This window comes from Ranitomeya variabilis, chromosome 1 (genome assembly GCF_051348905.1).
Source record: "Ranitomeya variabilis isolate aRanVar5 chromosome 1, aRanVar5.hap1, whole genome shotgun sequence".
Taxonomy (NCBI): domain Eukaryota; kingdom Metazoa; phylum Chordata; class Amphibia; order Anura; family Dendrobatidae; genus Ranitomeya; species Ranitomeya variabilis.
The window spans coordinates 48,016,399-48,025,932 of NC_135232.1; the positions used below are offsets into that span (position 1 = coordinate 48,016,399).

The window sequence follows — 9,534 nt, forward strand, 5'->3', positions numbered from 1 at the left end:
GGCAATGACAACTAATGCGGGATCCTGCGATCTCCTCTGTCTTCGTTGTCGGCGTCAACATGGAAGGGGAGGGGGAAATTAAAGTGTCAATCCAGACCAGAAGATAAGAAGGTGAGGACACTGGGAAACCCACCAGCCATACATGTGAACAAGTGCAATATTCCAGTGTTCAACGTTCTGCGACTTTTTAAAATGAGATCATGTTATTATAATAATTCTTATCATATTAAAAAAAAATAATTATTGGAATACTGCGCAATAAAATAATAATATTAATAATAATTCTATTAATGATGAGGATGAAAGTATATTGATATGCATAAATAAGCAGTCGTGATGCATTGTAATCTTTCTCCACTTTTACAGGTAAAAACCGCAAGGTGTAATTATTGCAAGTGGTTGAGAAGTTAATTAATCTACTTAATTAGACTAGAAGCCATTTTTTTTTCCTCTTTCTCTTTTGGAAACATGACAGAGATGTTTAGTATTAGGGGTGAGAAGGAGAAGGAGGAGATGGAGGAGGAGGAGGAGGAGGAGGAGGTATACATGGTGTACTCTGCACTAAACATTTTTGAACATAGAGATTTGTGATGGGATCATTGTTATTTAATATTAAACATTTCACATTTTGGTCAAATAAAGTTAAAATAGTGACGGTCAATCAGTTATTATTATCTATAGCATGTAATTATCAGTATTGCTACTACTACTAATAATATTAATTTATTTTCCATCATTATTAATAAAACTACAAATTAATGTATCATTCTTGTAGACTATTTAACTATATAAAACTATTTAAAATAATAAAACATATGATAATATTACTGCATTTTTAACTCAGTCATATTTATGGTACTTTGAACTTTACAATTGTTTACTGATCTATTGCAATAGTTATAGCATTATTAATAAGGGTAGTTTTTTTTTCTTTCTTTCTTACCTTTCTCTATTTAGTTCTCTTTTTCTTTCATCTTTTTTCCGTTCTCTTTCTTTTCTCTATTTCATTCTATTTCTTTCATTCATTCTTTTTTTTCTTTATTTCTCTTTTGATCTGTCTAATTACAGAGTTTCTTTAACTGATACATTTTTAGCAACCTCTACATGCTACAAACTGAGGCCATTTGGCACTCAGCAGGTTAAGCAACCCACTGCCCCCCAATTACCCTGATGATCGCTGTTATTGCTTCTCCTTGCTTGTAATTAAGTTATGACTGTGGCAGAGATGCTGTTTTTTTTACAATGCCGGGTATTTGCAGTGGAGATGGTCCCATCTGGAGAAACCTAGGGCTCATTTGGCCACAGCACTCCAGGCTTTGTCTGTCATTCTGTATAACCTCTGGTCTGATTTAACAAAAGAAAGTCTGAGAGCTCACATAAGGCACTTTGGCTCTGACAATCATCCCCCAAATTTTAGAGTTATTCCTGGGGGTCTAAATAGATATGTTTTAACTACACCAAGTAAACCCTGTCCATACATAGATAGATAAATAGTCAGATAGATATACAAATATAGATAGTATAAAAAGTATGGGACACATATGTAATAGATAGAAGATAGATAGATGATGGATAGATAGATAGATAGATAGATAGATAGATAGATAGATAATAGATAGATAATAGATAGATGATAGATAATAGATAGATAATAGATAGATGATAGATAGATTATAGATAATAGATAGATAGATAGATAGATAGATAGATAGATAGATAGATAATAGATAGATAGATAATAGATAGATGATAGATGATAGATAGATTATAGATAATAGATAGATAGATAGATAGATAGATAGATAGATAGATAGATAGATAATAGATAGATTAATAGATAATAGATAGATAATAGATAGATAGATAGATAGATAGATAGATAGATAGATAGATAGACCATAGGGCTATGAATGCTCCTAATAATAAGCAGCTGATCACACTGATGTGTTCTGTGTTGTGCAGGAATCGCAGTGGCTACAAAGTAACAATTAAGGAGATGGATGAATATTCTTGGAGTAGAACAATGTAAAGATAATGAGAGCCTAGAATGGAGGCGGTTAATAATCAGCAGATGTGAGCTGACTCCTACCTGCTCTGCTGCTTCTGATGGAATCACTGAGTAACTATTGCAACTGGAGAGACGGAAATCAGAGTGAAATTCGCCTTCCAAGAGCAGTTCCCGGGCTGCCATTATACCGCTGCATCCATCATTACTGATGACCACCCACTGGGATATTATTGCTTTGCGAGAGAGTATTACAATCAAGAGATTTCTTTACTTACTGTTCACAATCACTTAAAGCTGCCTGCTAATGACTGCTCTGGATCCACAGCAGAGCTTCCTGGGGTCCTTGTGAGAGGCACTGACACCCCCCACATCTGCACCGATCGTCCCTCCATGGCCTGGACACTGGCACCATGCACACTGTGGAGGGCTCAGGTCTGCTGCTGCTCACACCTGCCCTCCTGGCTCTAGGTCTCATGCACAGAGAATGCATCTGGACATTGCCCTAGTTTATATAAACTATTTCCCTTGGAACAATATAATATCACTATCATCACCATTATCATTATCTTGTCACAATAAAAAAACTTTTTCTCAAGAAAATAACTTTTACTTTTTTGATAATATCAAGAAATCTATCTATCTATCTACTATCTATCTATTATCTATCTATCTATCTATCTATCTATCTATCTATCTATCTACTCTCTATCTATTATCTATCTATCATCTATCGATTATCTATCTATTTATCTATCCATCTATCTATTTATCTATCTATTGATTTATCTGTCTATCTATCTATTTATCTTTTATCTATCTATTATCTATTTATTTATCTATTATCTATCATCTATTTATCTATTATCTATCTATCATCTATCTGTCTATTATCTATCTGTTATAAATCTCTTCTATCTACCTAGGCATTTTTTTTTATTTAACTTGTCAATATCTAGTACATAATGTATTAATGAGAATCATACATTATATTCTAATATATAAAAGTTACAGTATATATGAATATCAATATATATATATATATATATATATATATATATATATATATATATATATCTACTGTATATCTATAGATATATATATATATGTACATATATATATACACATATGTGTGTGTATAATATGATTTAAGCACATTCATGTGGTACAACTTATAGGATTCTATACTTTTAGTATCAGTAATATTAGTACATAATTTTAAGCTGCTGTTAGTAACATAACACACCGTACTATCAGTTAATTAGTATATTAGTTACTATATTTTGTACATTACTAGGTAGCATCACTGCATTATGAATACTCTATTGTTTAAAATTAGCAGAATAGTTTTGGTCTAGTAAAGTACAATATTTTTAATAATTAGCACAATATTCGTTATTTTTTAGTATTATTGTATTGTATTGTATCGTAGAGTTTTAGCACATACGATTAACAATTATGAAAAAGTGTCATAGTTTAGTACAGTATTTGTATCACATCTTGATTAAAAAAAAAACTATTATCAACACAAAGTGAGGAGTAGAAAGAGCGTCCATGGCATTAGATGCAGGAAAGCTGCATTTCATCATTCCTACTAAGGCAACCTGCCCACATGGATAGACTAATGGGAGAAATAGAAAAAAGGGTAGGTGCTAAATCACACATATCTATATGTCTATAGCTGCTATAAGACACAGACATATATATATATATACACACATAAATGCATTATATATATATATATATATATATATATATATATATATATATAATACAAGTAAAAAGTAAAAGTAATAGATTTGTTTTGATTTAACATCTAAATATCAAGTAGTAATAATAATAATAATAGGATAAGTAGTAAATGTAATGCAGATCAGCTCCTGAATGGGCTGGATAGACAGTGATGGTTACATTAATGTTATGGACTTTGGTGCTGAATGGACAGAAGAAGGATATGGACTGTCGTACTACATGTATATGGCACCTCTATATAATATCTGTGTGTTGCAACATGGAAATCCCATTGGTTTTGTTTTTTTTACTACATCTAACATTGTATCAGCCATATATAGTCTCAAGTCTATGAAATCAGCTTCAAAGTGAATTAACATTTAAAAACATTTAACATTAACATTTACAACTAATAATTCGTTCTCAAAGTTTGCGAGGTCACAATAATCAATATAAATGGATATTACGCTTTACTACTATATATATATATATATATATATATATATATATATATATATATATATATATATATATATATATTTGATGGTCTCGGCTCTGCACACCGTGGGCATGTAATGCCTCCAGCCCAGGATGGTCGCCCTCCAATTGATTGCTCCGATCACTCAGCTACAAGCAGCACCTGAGATGCTCTCTCTTAGGCCAAATGACACTTGAACACTGTAATCAGAGATTAATTGACTTAATCAAATCGGCCCGGCCTCTGCGATTAATCTTTTGACAACCAAATTACACACAATTACCTCAATCTGCCTGGTCAGGGGCCGAGCTGTTTACAATTCAGCCTTCAATTAAAACCTCACTGTTTAAATAGCAGAAATCAATCTTGGCAATTAGAGGGGATAAAGCTACAAAGGAGAAAGCTGGCAGCACCACCTCACACGGTACAGTACCTGTGGTATCAGCAGAGGCAGCTGTCAGTGCCAGGTCATGATACCTGTGATCAGGGGGTGCAGTCAGTGCCAGGTCATCTATGTACAGCACCTGTGGTATCAGCAGAGGCAGCTGTCAGTGCCAGGTCACCTATGTACAGTACCTGTGGTATCAGCAGAGGCAGCTGTCAGTGCCAGGTCACCTATGTACAGTATCTGTGGTATCAGCAGAGGCAGCTGTCAGTGACAGGTCATCTATGTACAGCACCTGTGGTATCAGCAGAGGCAGCTGTCAGTGCCAGGTCACCTATGTACAGTACCTGTGGTATCAGCAGAGGCAGCTGTCAGTGCCAGGTCACCTATGTACAGTATCTGTGGTATCAGCAGAGGCAGCTGTCAGTGACAGGTCATCTATGTACAGCACCTGTGGTATCAGCAGAGGCAGCTGTCAGTGCCAGGTCACCTATGTACAGTACCTGTGGTATCAGCAGAGGCAGCTGTCAGTGCCAGGTCACCTATGTACAGTATCTGTGGTATCAGCAGAGGCAGCTGTCAGTGACAGGTCATCTATGTACAGCACCTGTGGTATCAGCAGAGGCAGCTGTCAGTGCCAGGTCACCTATGTACAGTACCTGTGGTATCAGCAGAGGCAGCTGTCAGTGCCAGGTCACCTATGTACAGTACCTGTGGTATCAGCAGAGGCAGCTGTCAGTGCCAGGTCACCTATGTACAGTACCTGTGGTATCAGCAGAGGCAGCTGTCAGTGACAGGTCATCCATGTACAGTACCTGTGGTATCAGCAGAGGCAGCGGTCAGTGCCAGGTCATGATACCTGTGATCAGAGGGTGCAGTCAGCGCCAGGTCATCTATGTACAGTACCTGTGGTATCAGCAGAGGCAGCTGTCAGTTACAGGTCATCTATGTACAGTACCTGTGGTATCAGCAGAGGCAGCTGTCAGTGCCAGGTCACCTATGTACAGTACCTGTGGTATCAGCAGAGGCAGCTGTCAGTGACAGGTCATCCATGTACAGTACCTGTGGTATCAGCAGAGGCAGCGGTCAGTGCCAGGTCATGATACCTGTGATCAGAGGGTGCAGTCAGCGCCAGGTCATCTATGTACAGTACCTGTGGTATCAGCAGAGGCAGCGGTCAGTGCCAGGTCATGATACCTGTGATCAGAGGGTGCAGTCAGCGCCAGGTCATCTATGTACAGTACCTGTGGTATCAGCAGAGGCAGCTGTCAGTTACAGGTCATCTATGTACAGTACCTGTGGTATCAGCAGAGGCAGCTGTCAGTGCCAGGTCATCACACCTGTGATCAGGGGTACACTCAGCACCAGGTCATCTATGTCCTCGACTTGGGATCAGATGTAGTCAGATCCAGTTCATTAGTGTGTAGAACTTATGGCTGTGATCTGATCATAAGGTAGGATGGAAATAGTCCCATGTCACAATACACAATATCTGTTATCACAAGGTGCAGTCAGCACCAGGTCAGTGATGGACACTACCTATACAGTGACCACAGTTGGAGGTGTTTGCTGTGGTCAGCACCTGGTCAGTGGTGGACACTACCTGAACTGTGACCACTCTTGGGATGGAAGTGTTTGCTGCAGTCAGCACTAGGTCAGTGGTGGACACTACCTGTACTGTGACCACAGTTGGAGGTGTTTGTTGTGGTCAGCAGCAGGTCAGTGGTGGACACTACCTGGACTGTGACCACAGTTGGGGTGGAGGTGTTAGTGGTGGTCAGCAGCAGGTCAGTGGTGGACACTACCTGGACTGTGACCACAGTTGGGGTGGAGGTGTTTGCTGTGATCAGCAGCAGGTCAGTGGTGGACACTACCTGGACTGTGACCACTCTTGGGGTGGTGGTGTTAGTTGTGGTCAGCAGCAGGTCAGTGGTGGACACTACCTGAACTGTGACCACTCTTGGGGTGGAGGTGTTTGCTGTGGTCAGCAGCAGGTCAGTGGTGGACACTACCTGAACCGTGACCACTCTTGGGGTGGAGGTGTTTGCTGTGATCAGCAGCAGGTCAGTGGTGGACACTACCTGGACTGTGACCACTCTTGGGGTGGAGGTGTTTGCTGTGGTCAGCAGCAGGTCAGTGGTGGACACTACCTGAACTGTGACCACTCTTGGGGTGGAGGTGTTTGCTGTGATCAGCAGCAGGTCAGTGGTGGACACTACCTGAACTGTGACCACTCTTGGGGTGGAGGTGTTTGCTGTGATCAGCAGCAGGTCAGTGGTGGACACTACCTGAACTGTGACCACTCTTGGGGTGAAGGTGTTAGTGGTGGTCAGCAGCAGGTCAGTGGTGGACACTACCTGAACTGTGACCACTCTTGGGGTGGAGGTGTTAGTGGTGGTCAGCAGCAAGTCAGTGGTGGACACTACCTGAACTGTGACCACTCTTGGGGTGGAGGTGTTAGTTGTGGTCAGCAGCAAGTCAGTGGTGGACACACTACCTGGACTGTGACCACAGTTGGGGTGGAGGTGTTAGTGGTGGTCAGCAGCAGGTCACTGGTGGACACTACCTGGACTGTGACCACAGTTGGGGTGGAGGTGTTTGCTGTGGTCATCACCAGGTCAGCGCCTGTGCTGGGATCACAGGGGAGGTTGCTCAGCATCCCATCGCAGTCAGTACCTGTGCTCTGATCCGGTGGTCGCGGCTGCAGTCCCCCGTGCAATGTACATTAGATCCTGGTCCCGCAGTGTCGCTCACACTCCCATTTGTTTCAGCTTTTGTCTCCTTCCAGGGATCTGGAGCTGCAGTGACTTTCCTCCAAAGGGATCTGTCAGCGCCGGAGTCGGAGGGTGAACGCTTCTATCAGTCAGTCCGAGCAGCGCTGCACGCTACCCTATCACCAGCAATGGGGGCCGCCACCAGCCTGTCACTGGGGGGCACAGCTCCCTCCCACTGCTGGACTGGGAGAACGGAGACAAGTCCGGCCACTCTGCTCGTAGTCCATGAGCCGGGCCAGATATCGGTACCACCCGGAGTGACTAATTTTCTTTGGTATTTTTAGGTAGATGCATGTCTGTAGTTTATTTTTTGATATGATAGCCCTTACATATACGTAGCTTATTAACCCCTTCAGCCCTAGGCCTATTTGTACCCAAGTGCCTAAGCCAATCTGACCTGTGCCACTTCATGGGCTAATAACTTTGGAACGCTTTCACCTATCCAAGCCATTCTGAGATTGTTTTCTCGTGACATATTGTACTTCACGTCAGTGCTAAATGGGAGTCAATATATTTTACCTTTCTATATAAAAAAATGCTAAATATTCGGAAATTTTGGAAAAATCGGCAATTTTTTAACTTTGAAATTCTCTGCTTTTTACAAAAATACTGATACCCCCCATAATAGTTATTAATTTACACTCCCCACATGTTTACTTCATATTGGCATCATTTTGAAAATGAAACCTTATTGTTTTACGACGTAATAGGGCTTATAGTTTTATGCGCAATTTTTCACATTTACAGCAAAACCCACTTTTCAAAGGACCAAGTCACTTCTGAAGTCACTTTAAGGGGCTTACATAACAGAAACCACCCATAAATTACCCCATTTTGCAAACTACACCCCTCAAGCTGTTCAAAACTCATTTTTAAAAACTGTTAACCCTTTAGGTGTTCCACAGGAATTTTAGCAGAATGAAGGCGAAATTTCAAAATTTCATTTTTTTTCCAGATATTACATTGTAATCCAATTTTACCTGCAACCTAGCAAGGGTTAACGGCAAACCCAAACTTGGTTACCCTAATTCTGCAGTTTATAGAAACACCCCACATGTACTCGTAAACTAAAGTATGGGCACACAGCACAGCTCAACACGGAAGGAGCGCTATGTGGTTTTTGGGTGGCGGATTCACTGGAAGAAATCTAGGGGGCCATGTCACATTTGAAGGCTGCCTGAGGTACCCCCACAGTGGAAACCCCAAAAAGTGACCCTATTTTGGAAACTACACCCCCAAGGAATCTTTTAGGGGGTATAGTGACCACTTTGACCCAACCAGTGTTTCACAGTAGTTGGAAACACTTGGTTGAGAAAATGGAAAAAGTGCATTTTTTACATGAAGGTGTCATTTTAGGCTTCCACACAATCTGTAATCTCCTCTCTATCATAGGGAACAGATTTCAGGATGCAGGCCTTAGAGATCTGTGTGTTGAATCCGGTGTAATCGCTGAAGGATCAGTGTCTGGAGTGATGGACGGCCGGAGGTACAACAGAGCAGTGAGACTACACAAGCTGGTCTATGAAGCACTTATGAGGCTTGCATGGAAAAACTTCCTTCCATGGCTAGAAGAAAACCATGCAAGGGACCTTCACCATCTGGATGAAACACTGAAGAACATCACAAACTTTCGCATCAGTGTGTCGCAGGGATCCTTCGAAAAGCTCTTGGATAATGAATCTTGCACACTTACCCTGAAGCTCTTTCAAGTTTATCTTGAGACCCTCAGAAATGAACAACTCTCAGCATTCTGGATGTCATACTTGGACATGGTCGAGACCATGCTGGCCCTGGTTCGAGCTTCAAGAGAAGGCAACTGGATGCTTCACCTAGGAGCAATCCGACAGATGATACCATGGTGTTTTGCCTATGACAAGGTCAACTATGCCCGATACCTAACCTATTACTATGCCACAATGTCTCGGCTGCCCATAGAACACCCAGAGGTCCATGAATACTTCATGCAAGGTGGCTTTTCGGTCCAGATCGGTAGCAAGAATCCTTTTGGACGAATTCCTGTGGACCAGACCATTGAAGAGACAATCAACAAAGACACCCAGACACCAGGGGGCACAAAAGGCTTCAGCCTCAAAGTTGGAGCTGTTTCCAGGTTCTACCTGACATCAGAGTACCGCAGTATGTACTTGAGGCAGCTGAGGGC

General features: G+C 41.2%; 1 protein-coding gene across 1 annotated transcript in view; it reads right to left on the minus strand.

Moving 5' to 3' along the window:
• Positions 1–7,575, minus strand: part of SKOR2 (SKI family transcriptional corepressor 2) — a 56,744-nt gene extending 49,169 nt beyond the window's left edge. Inside the window, exon 1 of the mRNA XM_077280729.1 lies at positions 7,276–7,575. The gene's annotated coding sequence lies outside the window, so the exon portion shown is untranslated. The remainder of the gene's footprint in view (positions 1–7,275) is intronic.
• Positions 7,576–9,534: the final 1,959 nt, after the last annotated feature.